Here is a 19655-nt window from a genome sequence, read left to right on the forward strand (position 1 = left end):
TGTGTGTGTGTGTGTGTTCCTCCGCCGACAATGGTTTTTATTGGTGTGTGTTACTTTAAATGATAAGTGCTGTAAGACCCTTTGATTGTTTGAGCTAGTTTCAGGCATTTTTGTCTTGTTTAAAATCGTTGTTTACCGTCTGTCCCAAAGTAAATGTGAGGATACGGTTGTCAAGAAAGTTTTTATTCGATTCGGTGCTGTCATTTCTAAAAATACATACTGTAGGTATGGGTAAGAAAAATGCTAATTGTATAGCCGAGGCCGTTAGATAACAGTTACTGGCCTAATTCTCTAATAATATTCAGTGTTTAAATGTGTGCTAAATTAATTCATATGCAATGATTTGATTAAAACACAATGATATGACATTTATGGGCAGACAGCATCACTGCGTTCTGTGATAAACCAAGGGGGGAGGACGCTTTTGTTTGCTTGCGTCCCAGGCTCGACCTTTCCGTGACCTCCACTGTAGCTCTCAGGAAAATGAAGGGAAACGTCTTTGATGTCGAAAATTCTCGTCTGCGATTTTCAGCCAAAGACACAGGAAGGTTAAGAGAGATAATTCTCTCCCAGAGCTGCGAACTTGCTCTTATTTGTTTTCAAATTTGACTTTTACTTAACCAAACCTGCCTAGCACCTTTGATTCTACTCCTGAGGGGATTTGATGGTCATGCCAGTGTACTGGGGAAATATTACTCAGACAGACCTGGTGTTATGTAATCTTACATAACTGAGGCGGCAGCTCAGCAGGGTCGTGATCAGGGGCTCTGGAGGAGAAGCTATATGGGTCTGCTTATGGTATGAACTCACTGGCAGGGTCAACACACTGTGGGCCTTAAAGGGGAAGAGGCCCAGCTGCATAAAGATACTGCAGTATCCACACATATGGACTTAAGGGCCTGACACCTAAAGGCTGAGGAAATAGAATAACCTCACCTATAGGAACAGTTTGCTGCAGACTGTTTGCCTCATTTACTATTTGTATGTTCAATTCAGTGTAATTTGGCGAAACTCATCTTAACCTGTTTCACTTTTTCATCATCATTAATCCTTCATTGAATTTAAACTATCATCTAATAATTGGTTTGCCTAACAAGTGTGCAGCTATTTAAATATTGCATGGCCAAAACTAGCGTGTATCTGACTGCCTAATATGTGTAACATCACACAGTATGTTACACAGTCCTGTGCCATGACCTATGATTCTCTACCAGCTCTCTGTGAATCTCGTGTGTTTCTCATTCATAATTGATGACATTCAACCGCAGCATACATTAATGGATCGAACAGACCTCAGGAATTCCCATGCAAGCTGCCATTGTGTCGAGCAGGTTTGAATTTGTGCTGCTGAATTTGTGTTTTCCCATCTGGAAACCGACAAACTGACGAGTGCCAGTACAACATCCCGACAGGCCTGCTGTGAAATACAAATAGTATAATGAAATGCCTGCAAGAATAAAGGGTCGTATTTAATGGAGGATTAAAAAGATCTTGAAATAATAGATGATCTGATCTCATAATCATTTGATTGACGTAATCATTATGGTTAAATACACAGTAAGGTTAACATAAATTATATCAGAATATCTACAATTCTCTAAGTCAACATAATGCAAATAAAGTAGGCCTATATGTGTGTCTGTTTTTCAGATTGAGCTTCTGAGTCAACCTGAACTTTTTCATTGAAGATGTGATTATTATCAGGTAAGGAAATATTTACTATACATCTGTTTAATTAAAAAAGGGCCCAGAATAAGCAACAGATCCTGTAATTTCTGTTTATTTCCAAAGAATGAGTCTATGTATAGCTTTGTTTAAAACCAAGTGCTTTACTGACTAGATTTTTACTTAATGGCACTCAGCAGTCAGGAACACTTGGTCAGCCATTTTAGTCTGTGGTCCGATCGAAACGTCGATGCACCATCAGAATAATTGAATTACTCTTCCCTGAGTCATTCTGTTCTGATTAACCTCACAGATATGTGCTAATCGTGGGTCTGTGTGAAAGCAGCAAGAGGACAATCTTTCTTTTTGCTGGCACGCCTATTTGAGTCAGTTTGGTGTAACACTGTTGGCTGTGACTTATCTTAGTAAGCAACAAGTCGAAGGGTCATCTGCTGGTCACATCCCGATTATCAGATGTTGTTGAAAAGTGAGAGAGTGCGGGCATAAAGAGCGGCCTGTGGTCTAGCCTTGAAGCTAGCTTTGGAGATGCCTCACATTACATTTTTGTCTTTGTGCTGATGTCACCCCCATGCCCTCGGTCCAGCAGCAGGAGAATAAGAGCTACATTCTGCCTCTGCGACACAATAGAGCCCTTCTTGCCCTGATATTTTCACAATGTGTTTTTGCAGGGCCCTGCGCACACATGTGCACACACATTCTCTGCAGGCGGCACAGGCCCGTTGATTTAGAGCTAGTTGAGCTGTGCACTTTACCTGATATTTCCATTCTTGTTGAGGGTGTTTGCGCAGAGATTTTAAGCCGTTTGCTTTCACTGTCAGAGAACGCTTTGTAAACACGCTGCGGGTCATTTGTTAGACTTTCAGATTCATTCGCAGCACCCTTTCCAAAACGGGACATTATTCATTTTGCTTTATGAACTGTGTATGGTCAGTAGCACGTGTATGTTCGAGATTGTTAATGTTAGTGATATATTATATTTTTCGTGGATCAGTGACAGAGAAGCCATGTAAGCAACCGCAGTACAGTACGGTGGTGTGGCATGGGTTAACGTCTGAGGACCGGAGGAATGTGTCGGGGTCGACAGGGAGAATTCCTCAGTCCTGCGCGACTAGGTCACTGCACTGACAAGAGTCTGCCACCTTTTTTAGCATGCGCACTGCCGCCCTGCGCCTCTGTCTCATTGCCCTCCTCTGTCTTTTTCTAATTCTGCCTGCCTGTCTTTCTCTCTTCGTTTTCCTCTGTCTGGCACCAAGTCTATCCTTCTTTTTTCACATCCTGCTCTCTTCCTTTACATCATTTCATCTTTTGTTCTTGTTCTGCTCGCTCTTTGTCTGTCTCCGTCTCTCTTGTGTGTCTCTTTTAGTTAATCTGGCTGTCTGTCTTTCAGTCACGCTGTGTATTTTGGCGTCCTACTTTGCCTCATGTTTTTCCCGTCTTCTATTTGTCCCCGCACACTTTTTGCTTGTGTTTTTCGTCTTCAAATATTCATGCCTCTAGATATTTATACTCCAAAGTCATTATTCTGTCATTGTCGTCTGGTTTATCCATTCTCCAACCCTTCACCCTCCTATCTTTTTTTTTGTATCAAGTCTGTCTCTCCCCCGTCTGTCTTTTTCTCTGGCACATTGAGTTCAGTGCCGTAGGTGCTTTCAAGAGGACATGGCGGGAGTGAAGGGGAGTGAGACAAAAAAGACGTAGACATATACATTCTCTGTATGCTTGTGAATAGGACACTGGCATGCCTGTTATTAATGCAGTGCTGTAGCATGCAAATGGTGCCTGGTGGTGCTGGCCATGTATGATTTATACGGTGCGTTCCCACACACAGGCCAAGGGCTTTCATACCAGCTATCTGTATTCCTGAGTGAAGGAGTTTGCAGAGTCTCACCTCTTCATTGGCTGACAGCAGAGGTGACAGACGGACCCCCAGGTACAGGATTGTTTCCGCTGATGGCAGATGTGGCGATTTGACACAGTCTGAACCTCGCACACATGCTCACTGAAAGGAAGCACATTTCTCTCCTTTTACACAGATGTAGGCTGTGCACAGTTTTATACCTCATGCAGAGGGATGTTGGCAGCCACATCTGGAGATTCTCTTGTTCTTCTGTACACTTCATCCATAAACATATGAATTACTTGTGGAATACCTGGCTCAAATTTTTCGTGATTTATTGTTTCACTTTACTTAGGTGACAGATGTTTGTGGTTTGCCACATTAGGACATTATGAGGAATATGAGAAAACATTATAGCACACTTTTTAGTGATTGAAAAGATACCACATCATCTGAACTGTTCTTTTTTTCCTATCTGAACTATTCTGTCATGTTATATTATTGACTGTTCTCTCATCCCCATCTTGTAGTCCATTTAGGTCAAAACTGTCCATCTCAATTGCATTGCAGATAATCAGCTTTTCAGAAACTGTCCCCTCCTGTAACAAAGTTATTGCACATATTAAAGCAAAGGCTGAAACGGTTTGTCAATTAATTGATTGACAGAAAAGATATCTGCAACAATTTTGATAATCTATTGATCAATTAAGTAAATTATTAAATAAAAATACCAAACATTATTATACCTTGTTATATATTTATATTGTATATTAAATATCTTTGGGTTAGGGATTTAAAAACATCACAACAAGTTGTGATGATCAATTGTCACAATTTATAAAAACTGTAAAACATACTTGACAGTTGAATTAATAATCAGTCATCATTAGTTGTAGCCCTAATACATAAACATTAATATATATTTTATTATATATACTTTTCTATGATTGACATCGTACCACACCATCTTAACTATTCTGTGTTGTTGAATTATTGACTGTACTAGCATGCTCATCTTGTAGTCTATTAAGGTTAAAACCATCTGAATTATTAAGTTTAATTCCATAAAAAATATATTAAACATTTCAGAAACTGAAACCTACTGTAACAAAGTGATTGCTCGTCTTAAAGCACATATTTAGAACAGTCCATTAATTGATTACTCGATCGTCAGAAAATTAGTCTGCAACTGTTTTGATGATTTATTAATTATCTTCTGAGCAAAATAGGTCATATTTTATTCTGTATTCATAGGTAGGTTTTTATTGGCATATAATCGCCTGAAAAAGAATACAGAGGGAGCGGGTCTTCTTCCATAGAGGCTGCTTTGTTTCTACAGTAGCCCAGAACGGACAAACCAAACACTGGCTCTAGATAAGCCATTTCACATTATTTGCAAGTTCACGGCCACCATATTTTCTCCTACATGCTTGGAAGGCTGAGCTGTGTTCAAATGGTTGCAGTCTGCAACTTCACTGCTAGATGACACTAAATCCTAAACAATGGTCCTTTAAATGTGATTATTTATTGGTTTTCTTAGTCTTCTTTGCAATCTAAAGATGTCATCTACCTCAGGCTTTGGGAAAATGTGATGGGAATATTTCACTATACATACAATAAATTGATTAATATATATTATTAATTGAAAGAATGATCAACAAATGAATTAGTAATAATCACATGAGTAATTTCAGCGTAACATAGGAACTAATCTAAATATAATATCATGCCCAACTTGTAGATCATTTAGGTCAAAACTAGCCAACTGAATTATTAAGTGAAGACTTTAAATTACATAAAAGATATTCAGTATTTCAACACATGCTATGACAAATTGATTGCTTCTAATGGAGCATTTGTATTTGTGCATAATACACTAAAATGATAAGTCTCAACTATGTGCGAGCCTGAGCTATTTTAGGTACCAGAAATCTCCAAATTGGATTTACAGAATTTTGGGATAAAGCTCTTTCAAATGCTATTTTATTTAGCTCTGACCACATGTGTGTAAATCTGCGGCCATGTTTATTTGTTTGTGTGTGTGTGTTTGTTTGCCCGGGCCTTCAACCAAGCACCTAAAGCCCTGGCAGTTTCAGACAGTGAGGGGAGGTGAGACGTGAGTAATAGCAGTGACTAATGATGTCACAGACAGCATCGCAGCGCTTCAGCTGCCCCCTGACCCGGCTTTAGGATGGCGGCAGCAGCGCGCAAGCACCCGTGGGTAACACACGCCAAAGCACATTAGAGGCAGGGAGATGGAGAGAGGCGGGGATGGAACACATAGAACACAGCTCAGGGGGACAGAGAGAGAGACAGAGAGACAAAGGAAGACCAGAGAGAAGAAGAGGCGGGGGAGGCTGTCAGATTAAAGAGGAGCAGAGGAGGAAGAAAAGCTGAGAGACATGGCATGTTTGCCTCCGCCATGCTTTTTTTTTTTTTTTTTAGCAGACTGTCTGGTTGGAGTTGATGTTCTACATCACTGCCTCAGGTATCTCTCACTGTCTCTCTTTCTGTCTGTCTGTAGTTTGCTGTCAGTTTTGCTTCCTCTATCACTTAAGTTAAAATACAAAACAAACATAAGAAAAGTAATAGACAGCCATTTTGATAATCAATCAATTGTTTAAGTGATTTTTTAAGGAAAAATGGCAAACATTTGTTGGTTACAGCTTATCAGACGAGAGTTATTTAAGTTTTTCTCTTTTTGATATCATGGTGGAATCTTTTTAGGTTTACACAGCTGATCATACAAAACAAGCCATTTGATGATGTCTTCTTGAACTTGCGATGGGCATTTTTCAATTATTTTCAGACACCTTATATAATAATCTTTTCCCCTCTCTAATCTTCTTTTTTAGGATAACACACACACACACTTCACATTTTATCTGCTGCGTCTATCTCTCGCGTCCCTCTTTATCTCGTTTGTATCCATGGTCATTGTCTCTCAACTTTACTCTTGTTGCAAAATTGCCAAAGGTGAAAATGGTAGTGTAAGTTCAACAAGGCTGAAATGAGTGACAGTGATTTAGTTGAAGGACTGCTGAGCTCGCTGCTTCAGACATTATTCTCCACGCAAGTCTGATAGATTGACTCAGAAGACAGCTGTCGCTGGCTGCAACTCTTCTCGTCTAGTCCCTATTTGCTCCACTGGCTCCACCGGGTGCAACAGAATATGCAATTTATAATGATTCATATGATGCAATAGTAGCATTTATGTAGCACAGAGGAACAAATTAAAAGATAATGATGATCTGAAACCTGGCTGATAAGTAAATGTTGCTTTGATGTATATGAAGTGAGAGAAAATTCACACTGTCTGATACAGTCATGATTACAGCCAGAAATCTAGATTATACGCTATAGAAGGTATTATACTAACATTTAATGTAGAGCTCAAACAACTAGTTGATCAGGCAACTGAAAGACAGAAACAACCTTGATAATCAAATAATTGTTTAAGTTATTTAATAAAAAGTGCCAAACAAAATCCCTGGTTCCAACTTCTAAAATGTTAATATTTGGAGGTTTTCTTAATCTTCTATAATAGTAAATTGAACTTTGGATTTTGAACCATTAATCAGGCAAAACTAGTTATTTGAGCTCACCATCCTTCACTCTGGGAAACTGTGATCAGTATATTTCCCAAATTTCTGACATTTTAGAGAGCAAGCGACTAATTCTTATATAATCATTAGTTGCAGCCCTAGTTAAATTAACGACTGTTAAAGCCCTGGTTATTATAATGATGAGACCTGCCTCATGTGTCAACATTCATCCATTTTTAATGATACGAGAGTTTAGTCACAATGTAAATAAAGTAAAATGCCCGAAGATTATCAGTCACACCAAATCTTTCTCCAAAACAGTAGAAATGAGAACTTATACTGTGCACACTGCGCTCTCAGACAATCACACTGTAAATTATCAAATAAAGCCTAATCAGATCATAGTTTACATGGTGAAATGAAAGTGGCTTGATTTAACCAGAGTATATACGGCGCGCAAATTATAATATCTGTTAATTAAAAGTTCATTGTCACCACCATTCACACGTCTCTCTCAAGGCCAAAAATTTAATACTGGGGAATCCATTGCTATAGGTATATCCTCTTCAATTAAACAATATCGCTTACAGTATTTTCTCTAAGGAACCAGAGATACTGCACTCATAGCTAACTGGGGCCTTTATCATTGAAATCCATCTGAAGAGCCGAGGAACCTTGAGCTGGAAGTGGAGAGTGCCCGTTTACAAGCACTCGGCACCCATGTGTTTGCTTTCGCCACTATCACTTCAAAGTCTCATTCAATTCCGATTCCCAAATGGCTCTCGGTTCTTTGATCTCGCTGCCGAGAGATGAGCAGATACTCAAAGCCGAACAATCCTGTTTGCAATTTCAAGGCAATACTCCGAAGCAAAAGAATCTCAAATATTTTTTTTAGCATAGGCGGCAATCACTGCTCTGGTATGATATATCTTACCAATTAATGCTGATAAATAAAACCAAGACAATAAATGATAGAAAATGTTGAAAAGAAATGTAAAGTTAATTGGTATACATGCCACAAATTCTTATATTGCTGGAATCCATCGTCTATGTATTGCTCAGCTCAAAATAATATTCTCAACAATAGAAATATGAAACTCAATGAAGTCTCTGGTGATTTCTCCATCACAGTCTAGACAAATATAGTCGACCGGTATATTATATTTCAGCAGAGGACCTTACATGTGCTGTTAGACAGAATTACAGCTTTAATGGGGCATTTTAGACCAGAAATCTTTGTCCGAATTAAAACCCAATTATCTGAGTTTTGAGACTAAAACTGAACATTTAAAGAAAGTTGATCAATCAGTTGATCAATGTTATGCAACTATTTTTAACTATGACAATTGTTTAAGCACAGTTACTTCAAGTTTTTCTCTTTTTATTTATGTTTTATCAACTGAATATCTTATTTTAGACTCTTGGTTAGCCAAAAAAGCTATTTGAAGACCTCCACACAAATTATATTATTAATTATAATGTTTTACTATTTTCTGACATTTTATAGACAAAACAAAAACGATTAATGGAGAAAAAATCAACAGATTACTGTTAATTGGAGCCCTGCTAACATTAATAAAGACAGTCTGCTAGTATTGTAAATGATGTTTGAACCAAAATGTTAAATCTTTGCACTCTCCGAACCTTGCAGTAAAACAATGATACATCGGACGTGAGAAGTCTAGCCCACTCCCAATCTGAACATATTAGGTCCTCACAGGTTTGGATTGTAAATGTCAAGCTCTATCTGGGGGTTTAAGTTGAAAGGTCAAAATTAAACCCTCCCTAGCCAAATATTTTTAATTTTATCATGCTTGGTGAGAAGGAAATGTGTTGCATGGAATAGAAGTAAAAGGGTCAAAGTTTACTACAGCTGCTGTGTGTCATCAACAGATTAGTCTGTAACAAAAAAAGGGCAGTTTGAAGTGTTCTACTTAAATGCTCTAATATTAAAATAAATGTTGATGATAGTTGATTATTGTCAGCTACATTAGTATCACAAAAACATTTGTAAGAGAGGTTTGAAAAAAGTATAAAAAACACAAGGCTTAAACACCTTTTAAAGGGCTTTTTTAAAAGAGGAATAAAATACAAGTAAAAAAACAAAGAGAACGGATATGTTACTGTATTTAACCAGTCGTATTTCACCATTACTGTCCAGTAAAAAAAGAACACCACCAGCGATGCAGGAATGCCGGGCTCGTCTCCAGTGCACCGCTGCTCTCGTGTCTCTGTTTTCTCTCTACCTTGCTTAACCATCCATTTTAACCATCAATGACCTCAAAGCGTTGAGGTTTGGGCTGTAGAAATGAGTGGTCTTTCCCAAGTGTACAGTTAGTCGCTGTGCTGCTGGTAACACATCACCTCTCCAACCCACCACCGCCACTCCTCCTCCCCCTCCTCCTCTGTGGTGCATCACCCCAGTCACTCGCTTTCAGTCTCTCCTTCTCTCTCCTTCACTCCCTGGCTTAATATTGATCTGAATTCATTTGTTCCCTATTGATCTGCCACTCCACCCTCTGCCGCATTGAACAAACACAAGGACACACACCATGCGCACACAAGCCTCATACACGCACCCCGAACAAATGCAGCACATGCACGTAACACACACATATACACACACACAAAAAAGGGCTCATAACACTAATTTACAAACCTGTTATATGTAAACTGATTTCAAGGTTAATATATATACACACACACACACACACACACACTGCAGACAGACACACTTGCAATCACACACTCTTCATCTGAGAGATTTCAGAGGCTGAAAACATGAAGGTTTGGAGAGGTCTCCATTCAAGCATCAGACAAGCTAATGACATACAAAGGAACCTAGATTCCATATTGATCCAACACCTCAGGAGTGAGATGAAAACACAGACAGTCTGGGGCTGGCACCACCAGGCGACACAATTACAGCTGCAGTTCATTTCTCAGGTTTGCTGAATTGGACTCAGAGCCATTAGTACAACAAATGAGTGGAATTGAGTTTAGTAGCAATTGTTCAGGGATGTATGTAAGCCAAGGTGTCATTTGTGGCAGTAATTGTGTTTATCTTGAAACCCTTTCATAGTCTTCAGAATAAAATTAGCAAATTAAGTCAATCAAGTTTAAGGCTATTCTACATTCGTTGATGGGCTTTCCAAAACTGCATCATAACAAGTACAGAAGAACGTAATAATGGGATATACTATATTATACATGAATAAAATGTAATATATTAATATATGTTGAATATATTGAAAGGATGGGGTTGGCGTATTTCCATACTTTTATCATTGTGGATAAATCCCTATATAAAACCAAACATCAACATGTGTCAGCGGGCGTCCTGCCTTTAAGCAGCGCAGTGGGCTGCGTTGGTCAGGATGTGTTGCTTCAGGTACCACTGAGCCACAAAGGTCCAGTTTGAGTAACAGATTCATGACTTTGAAGGCTCATCAGACGCCAAAACACTGTACATCGGTAGACAGAATATTGCGTTCACATTACAAAGGGATGTCCGCATGCATGTGTGTGATTGGCGTTTTTCAGGATGATGTCGTGTGGTCTGTAACAAGTTTGGCCAGATTCAACTTTATTCCCAGACCCAATGGTTTGTTTTTTTGTCCTAGCCCCCTTTGTGGCCACCACTGCCGCAAAATGAATGATGCTGTGTTTTTTTCACACAACTCATCTCTCTCTCAATACTTTCCGAATTACCTACCCAGTATGGCCCGAAGCGTATTGGCTCCTTCTAAAGGTGTAAAACTTTAAAAGTGGGTCACAAACATATACATAGATTTATTTTTTTAAAGGCTTAAAAAAACTACAGTGGTCACAGCGAACACGTCACCCAGTGCAACAGTGTGGCTCTTTGATCCGTGTCTATTCATAGTTGTTTGTTTTTTTGTCTACTCATGGGATTTTTTTTTAAACAAAACTGAAGAAAGAACAAAAATAAAGAATATCAGCAGCTTTATCCTTTAAGACTCAGTGTTTCAGTTCAGTTCAATCAGAGTGGATGGCTTTGTCTTCAGTAAGCTGTGACAGGTTGACCAACTTTTCCTGCAGGCCCCCACCAGCCACTCCAAATTTTTGGTTGGTGGCATCAAGTTGCCATGACACCAGACTGTTTTTCCTGCCCTCTGACCTCCTTTCAGGACATGCTGTGCTCAGTCAGACTGCATCTCCAGCAGCGACTTGAGTTCAAAGGGCCGAGGGGAAAAGAGGCAAGGGGGGTGAGGCTGTGTTTCCTCTCGGTAATATTAGATAAGATGCACCACAGGCAATACTTGCTCTCCCTAAGTGCATGCAGATAGGAACACACAGACCCATACATACATGTGGGAATTAATGAGTGCACAACAACACAAAAGCCGCACATCTCTGTTGTCTTTCATTGTGTTGCAGTGTCATAATTATTGCATTTGTTTGGCTCACTGCTGTTTAATTTATGATGTTGGATTGTATTTTTCAGCGTTATTAATGTATTATTCATCGCCATTGACTTTAACCGTCTTCGCTGTACATGTGTTTTTGTACCACCCTGTCATTCATGCTTTGTTGATGGCGTGGTATTCATTATCACCATTATCTCCCACTTTGTTAATCCATTTCATACTCTGCACACAATGTTTGATGCTTCCTCCTTCATAAATGCTTGTGTTTCTATTCAGTTCTTTGTGCCGCTGTGTGCTTCATCTCTAATCAGGGATTGGTCCATTATGATTTAATTATCTCATAGTATTCTTTTACGATTGAGCTCAGGACGTTTTTAGCTGAAAACGGCACTGCTAGACGATGTGGCCTGGATAAAAGCCCAGATAAGGTTGTGTCTGGGTGGCTGGCTTTATTTATTTACTTATCCCAACTTCATGGCTCAATGTGTTTATTGATGTTCCCCTTCCTATCCTGTGGTATGCTAATAGTCTGCACGATGCTCTGCTGATTTCAGGAATGCCGTGGTCAACCAGTGAAGCTCCCCAGTGAGAAGAGAGCCATGGGAAAAACCTCAAACTAGATCCCGGTTGTGAGGTAAATGCTTTGGCAACATCTGTTTCTTCCCGTTTATACCAACAAAGACTCTTTGAATCTGACTGAAATGAAAGAGAGAGCAAACAGCTTGAAAGATCAGAGCTAGTGATGGAGAACGTCAGCTCCAAGTATACAAAGAGACACTAACCATGTCTCTCAGCTTTCTTCTCTGACAGTCTCTTTCTGTCTCCTCCTGTTTCTTTTAGTTTTACTCTCATTATAAAACACAAAGTTGTTCTCAAAATTGTTATATTGCCACCACTATAAACACTAGACTACCTCCAAACTGTTTGCTATCACACAATCAAACCTGTTGAAAGAAGACTAAATCAGAGAGCCATCATGTATGTTATTCAACATGATTGCATATGGGACTTCAAATAACGGCTTGCATGATTATGCCCCCTCTCTCTCTCTTTTTCTTCCTATTTGACAAACACACGTAGAGTGAAGAAAAATATTATAGTATATTAGCCCACAAAAGCTGCCTCCCATCATTTGTCACCCACAGAGTCAAACCAGCAAAAAGAAAACCAATTCAAAATGGTACATATCATTAAAAGTAATTACATATTGTACGATATAAAAGCCGTCATTATAGAATAAGAACATTGAATTGTTAGTGTACATTTTTTTAAGCTTAGACGTGCAGTGGGTGCATACACGACACACACTCAAATATACACACACTCTCCTCTCCTACTCAGAGACTTATATATACAGGACATGCACACACACACACACACACATACACACACATGCTGGCCGATACTACCCAATAGCCATTGACAACAGTGCCCTAGCAACCATTGGGCATCATGCCAAGCCACTGAGGTTGCCTGGTAGTGTGTTCCCATGGTAACATTTTCTGCCTTTGTAAATAAGGTACGAGGAGAGCGAAAAAAGGGGGGTTTGGGAGAAATTGCACTACAGAATCTCATTCTATCTTGAGAGAGATAATAATTTATGGTTTGTGAGGACCAGATACTATCCTGGCCCTGCACCGCAGCCATCTGACTGAAGAGGTGCATTAACATCAATGGGGATCTCAGGTCCGAGTCCTCGCCGCACAGGGTCAGATCCAGTTTAGAGGGGGACTAGAGAGAAGCATGTAATCTTAGGCTTATTCCCTGGCCTCTAAAGGACTTCTTTCATATAAATAGAAATGGGAAAGTAATGATCACACTCTGCTGTAGGCTCTGGTCTTGTCGAATGTGATTTTTGGACGTGTTGTTTATTTTTATTTTTTTTATTTTATTATTATTTGTTTGTCTTTCCATTTGTTTTTCCTCATCACATACCATAGTAAGCTTGTTTCATGTCACCCGATTTTTTTGAATTCTATTTATTAAGAAATAGCAATGCACAACAATAGTGTGTGCCCTTCTGTAAAATCTATCACTATCAGTGGTCCTTGGCCCTGAGTTTGAGAACCGCTGTCTGCATTCCTGTTGAGCTGGCTCTTGCCAGACGATTCATAGCTGCGGGTAACCGTTTATTTGCTGTCACTGGGCAGATTTCGCTCCTCCATGCCCTCTACATTGTTTGGGTGGTGCCATAGTCTTTGTGCGTCACTTCTCAAAGACGATGAGTGGTGGATAGTCACCTGAAATCTTTGTTTTATCTTTGACAACAGAGGCTGAATGTTTTTTTGTGTGTATTTTTGTTAAGAAAAGGTTTTTGTTTAATTAACAGAAATGTCTTGTTGTGAGGCAGTATCCTTGATTTTTTTCTCTAATTAATTATCTCTCCAGTTACCCAATCCGTTATCAGTTTGTTTTTTTTGTTTTTGGTCATGTTTCTCTTTTAAAATACCAAGAGCTCTCTCTGACTGGCCACTGTAGTTGAGACATTTCATGGTTTTAATAATCATAATAATCATTTTTGAAGATTGAATAACAGATTTTTTTAATTGTTTCATTGTCACCAATTCTCAAAATCTTGTGATTGATTATGTCAAACATCCAAGTCTTACAAAATGTCCACACATTTTATATTTAGTTTATGTGAAAATAGGCAACACAATTTCAAATGTTCACTTGTAAATCCACAACTAGTTGTTTTCCAGACTGATAATCAGAATCAGAATCAGAATCAGAAATACTTTAATAATCCCAGGGGGAAATTATTTGATCTTGATTAATCTAAAGTATGCCAGTTGTAAGATATAAATTGAGACAATCTGTTCATTTTCAACAAAGAAATTATCCATATTCTTTCATGAATATGTAAAATATAAATAATGTCTTAAGCTTAAAGTCTTAAGCCTCCTTATTAAAGAAGCAAATGACCTGAACATTTGTAGAGTTTTTGTAGTCGTCTCAGTGGATAAGCCTCAAATGCCAGTTTTCAAACAAAACCTAAATTCTATAGATATTCTTTCAAAATAAGAGTAATTATTTTAGCAGTAATGACTGCCAAACAATGTTATCAGTCAGTATTGTCTCAGCTGTTGTTAGGCAAGATTAACACATGATGATCATGTGCATGATTATCCATGTACTGTACCAAGAGTTGTTATTGGATGCGATAACAACAATTTAGATTAAATTAACAAACTAAATTACTGCTAAATTTAATTTGAGAGGTTTGTTTAAACACTATCACAAGCATGATGCAAAAATTGGCTGTAATTAGCTTTTTGGGAAAACTGGCCACTTGTAAGTTACAAACAACTGAGCACTTTTGGTTGACTTCTTAAAAATACATACATTAGTTTAGTTTAGCTTAACATCATGTGTTTTTTCAGTATTCAGTTGCAACACTAACTCTTCTTCTCGTGGCCATCTTGGTATGGTTAGGTTAGTTTATATAATCAAAAACTTTGGGCACTATTACAATGTTGTCAGAAGTAATTGTCACTGGATAAATATCTTTGGGACTGTATACTGAAGAATGAATGAAGACTTTGGTAGCACAATTTAGCTATAATTTTCAGATTCTTTAATATTTTGGTGATTTTAGGCGTATCTACATATATACTTTGGCTCAACATGATTAATTTGTTTTCACTCTCTCAAGAGGCTGAGCTGTAATCCCCACAAAGCTTCACCTGACCCGACACCAGCCGGGGTTCGGGCTTATACACCACCCTGGCCTCCAATGTAGGGGCTTCCCACCAGACTCATATTGGCACACAAACACACCCAGGCAGATTGGCAAAGAGCTGGCATTGGCACAACCATGCCGCATTCATGCGTGATCCGACTGCGAATGAGACGGTGAGAGAGGTTTAAAAAGGGGAGGAGCAGAATCAAGGGGATCAAGGGGGGAGACTTAGTTGGTATGAACAGAGAGATTGTCTGAGAAAAAAGAAAAGAAAAAAAAGTTGTAAAAGATTTTAAGGCCTGAAATGTTCAGTGATGAAGGACAAATAAGAGGCACGTAGAGAGGCGGGAGGACGGCCAAAGAAAGAAAATGAAGGGTAGGCGGAGGGTGAGCTTTTAGCATGGCAGAGGGCAGTTGAGAGAGGCGAGGTGAATGGGTTTGCATTTGGAAGCTGGCCAGTTAAAAAAAAAACAATCAGTGTCTATTAAGCATATGGAGCTGCCATATCTATTGAAGTTAGCACTTAGTTGGCTTATTTTACGTTTGATAATTGTTAAATGTTGAATCTTCCCGGTAATGTAACAAGACCCAACACAGCCATGTATCATCTTATACACATATACCTATGCTGTGCATATTAATATGCAGTTATTGTCCTGGCAGGCAATAGACAGAGTTACATTTTGAGGAATCAGGAATATACCACTTTTGTGTTAGAACCAAGCTTTGTCAGTGAGGCCCCAATTGTCCAAGACTTCAAGGTTGTATTTTTGGTGCATTGACCAAGCTGAATAGGAGGCCTACCAACTCAGCTGCACAGCAGCTATCAAGTAATCAATGAGTCCTTGAGGCACACAGGAGGAGTGTCAAAACACAGCCATTGACTGCTAACAACAGCCAATTTGCTGCTTTTGCAGGAGATCACCTCAGCTAGATGTCGAATGTGTGGGTGTGCCCCATTATTTATGGAGTATGAGAGAGATTGACTAGATAGTGCTGTTGCTCGAAATTGTCATCCAATTACTCACCCATTAGATCCTATTTGTTACATTGGAAACTGCTCTACAATGCAGCAATTTCTGCATTGCCCTGAATGTACCTTATTACACTTTGCAAATCAGCTTATAATGTTTTAATGTGTCAACAAGTCTGACACCATTCCTCAGATTCTGATGAAGGAAAAAGTCAATAAACATTAACTGCACAAAATGTAAATAAAATACTACATTTGTCTGTATTTACAAATAAAGTGCAGAAATTGAGTCGCTCACATTCATTCATTCTTCTATTCATTTATGGACACAACCTTTCTATGAATAAAAGGATGAATGGGGCCCAAAGATATTTAGTTTGCTATCACGTAAGATGAAGAAAAGGCAAACCATCTCACTGGAGAATTCGGCCAGCAAATGTTTGAAATGTTGCTTGTAACAATTGATAGATTATATATATGTATGTATACATATATTCAGTACATATACTATATATTAATAGTATTGTTAACAGGCCTTTCTGCAGCACTGCTGAACTCTGTAGGGTGCTTCACATATGCTCTTCACATCACACTGTTTGCCCTTGTTAATATTAAGACCTGAGGGCAGTGACGTGTTGCTCACTACAGCCGCTATTCTGTTAGGTAACACTTGATGATAATCCACCCCCAGAAGGTCAGTTTTGCCTTTTTCAGTATAGGGTTTTTGAGTGGTTTTTGAAGAATATTTTTACCTTTGTGTGATAGTGACAGCAGAGAGAGACTGAGAGGTAGATAACATGCAATAAAAAGTGTTTTGGGTTAAGGTCTCAGAATGCTTCAAAGAGACCAGGGACCTGTTTTACCAAAGCAATTTGCAAGCACACAAATCGCAACAAGGCAATTCAAAGTGCTTTACACAGAAATGCATAATGGTACAATATAAAAGAAACACAAAGGCATATAGACAGACACATATAAATATGATAGAATGGATAGAAGATAAAAATGATTGAATAAACACTAAATTATGACATTAAAAACTGTATAGCAGTTACAGTGCATAGAGAGATATAAATAAATAGTCACAAATTTAATTTATTAAAAGGCATTGGAAAACCAGACCTCAAGTGGGGAGGCAGTTTGTTTCAGACATGGTGATGTGAAGGGTTAGGGTGGGATCAAGAAATTAACTGAACCTGAATAAAATCATATTAGAATTAGTATTTAATTATTCAAACTTCACATGAATGTTTTATCAGATACTTTAGCACCATCAGATGGATGGACTATGTTCAAAATAAGAAGAAGCAAGCATAAACATATGATATTATGTATTACAGAACTGAAACAAATAGTGGATCCAAGTTAATCAATAACAATTTTGGTAATCTGTGAATTCAAACACTTGCGGTTCCAATTCTCCAGTGTGATGGATCGATCATGAGAAAGAAACATTAGTTGCAGACCTTAATATACAGAGTTTTTAAGAGTATTCAATAATATTGAGTTAATATGCAATCACAGACAAGTAAAGAATCCGCACAACAAAGAAAAACGTTCCCTCAACAAGCTGAAGATGGGATATATAATATGAGCCGTTTTCAGACACCATGACAGTACCGGAATGTACGTATTGGTTCAGTGAAATGAAAACAGAAGAGGAGTATTCGACTTTAACCTCAGAATGACAATGAAGTGTGCTCAGTAGTGCTGAATCGAGTCTTTGAGGAGAAGGAAGATTCCACCAGCTCCACTTGCAGAAGTAGGTCATGCAGACGCCTACAGTAAGCAACTGCAGGTTAAGTGCCTGTCTTTGTATTCAGAGACAGTGAATATCTGCCTTGGCCTCTGTCGGAGGGTGGTGGGGGGTTGGTGGTCTATATACTGGGTTTACCCACAAGAGGGAGACAAGTCCACAAAAATGCATAAAAGTGTGCAGTATGTTAGCCAGTCCCAGCCTTTATTCCTTTCAATTCCAGCAGTATCACCATATTAAACTTTCATTTTATAGCCATAGAACACCTTTTTTTTTATTTCTTTTGGAACTAGACAAATCCTTCTTTCTTATTCATGTGATAAAGCGAACTTTTTTTTTACAAGTTCTGAGAAAATATACACTCAAACAAACTGATTGTGTTCACCTGAAACATAGCTTTATCATAAATTATAAAAAGAGTATGAAGAAAACGAGACAGAAGGGAGGCACAGACGACAGAACCAGACAGACAAAGACAGACAGGAGTAATAGACAAGAAGACTGCCTGGAAGAAGAGGAGACTCCAGCGCTGACCCTGCTCCAGTGCTCTGCAGTGTGAGGTAGTTGGTTGTATGGTTTCGCATAATAAACAGCCTGGAGATAACTGTACAACCTTCTAGCTTTCCCTGCGGTGTCACCCAGACTTCACACAAATCCCATCACCCTTTATGTCTCTTAAGTGGTAAGTACGAAGGCTGACCTGAAAAAAGACAGAAAGTTGTAATATTAACCGACTTTTCAGTTTGTTTTTAAGTAATTCACCAGCACAAATTAATATCAAACATGACAAGTTATAGAGGACAAGGATGTCTTTTATGAGGTTTTAATGTTGAAGTTAAAGTATACAAGTCAAGGCTACTAATTTTATTCAGGTGTAAATAGTGTATATCCTAATTTTGTGTCTCATTATTTTAATATTTTTTTATATATTTTTTGTGTAAAATATTTTAATACACTTTCAAGGTCTGTCTGAATAAAGACCTGGAGTGAGTATTTTGCAGTGATGGACAAAAGAGAAGCATTTAAAGTCACTGCACTGATGTCACGTAGAGGTGACATCCATTAATCAAATCTAAAAACAAATCTAAAAGCCCATAATTATAATGACATGAAAAACAAGTTCCAAAACTGTTTCTGCACTGACTTTAAATCTAATACATCTGAAACACTAATCGGGTTTTGCTGTTGAGGTCCAGCTAATCCAGACATCAATATACCCACCTTGCTCTGCAGTGCTCTTTGATTTGTTATTTGGTGCAGTCCAATGGGGTATAGAGCCAACTATCAATAGCTGTTTGTTTCGGTGCTTTCTTAGCAGGACGTGCACAAAGAAACACAGAACATCTCTTCAGACGACATTACGCCGGAATGTGATTGGGAATGTTTAAAATAAAGCTTTAGAGGATATTTTAAATACTTTAAGTGTAGTTTAGGGGCGTTTTTTTTCTGTCTGTAAAGTTAAACATCAGGTCTGGATCCACCCACAATGATTCAACAAAATTGAAACTGCAGTATGTTACAGCCTTGAATTTTTATTAAATAGTTTAATGACATATTACACAACAATATGTGGCATTTTATGGCAAAACGTTTCTAGTTTCTGTTTAATTTTGAAAGCGTTCACTCATTCAGTTGACATAAAAATCGCCAAAGTTAACTATCTGTACACGTTTGCTGCTCTCTGAAGTCATGGTAGATAATGACAGTGAGCCCAGACGTTAGTGTCAGTGTGTCCTGAAGCACGGGGCTGTATGTGAACTTGCTTACCGCCTCCGCCTCCTTCTT

Source organism: Morone saxatilis, unplaced genomic scaffold (genome assembly GCF_004916995.1).
Source record: "Morone saxatilis isolate NCDOM2014 unplaced genomic scaffold, NCSU_SB_2.0 Contig9, whole genome shotgun sequence".
NCBI lineage: Eukaryota > Metazoa > Chordata > Actinopteri > Moronidae > Morone > Morone saxatilis.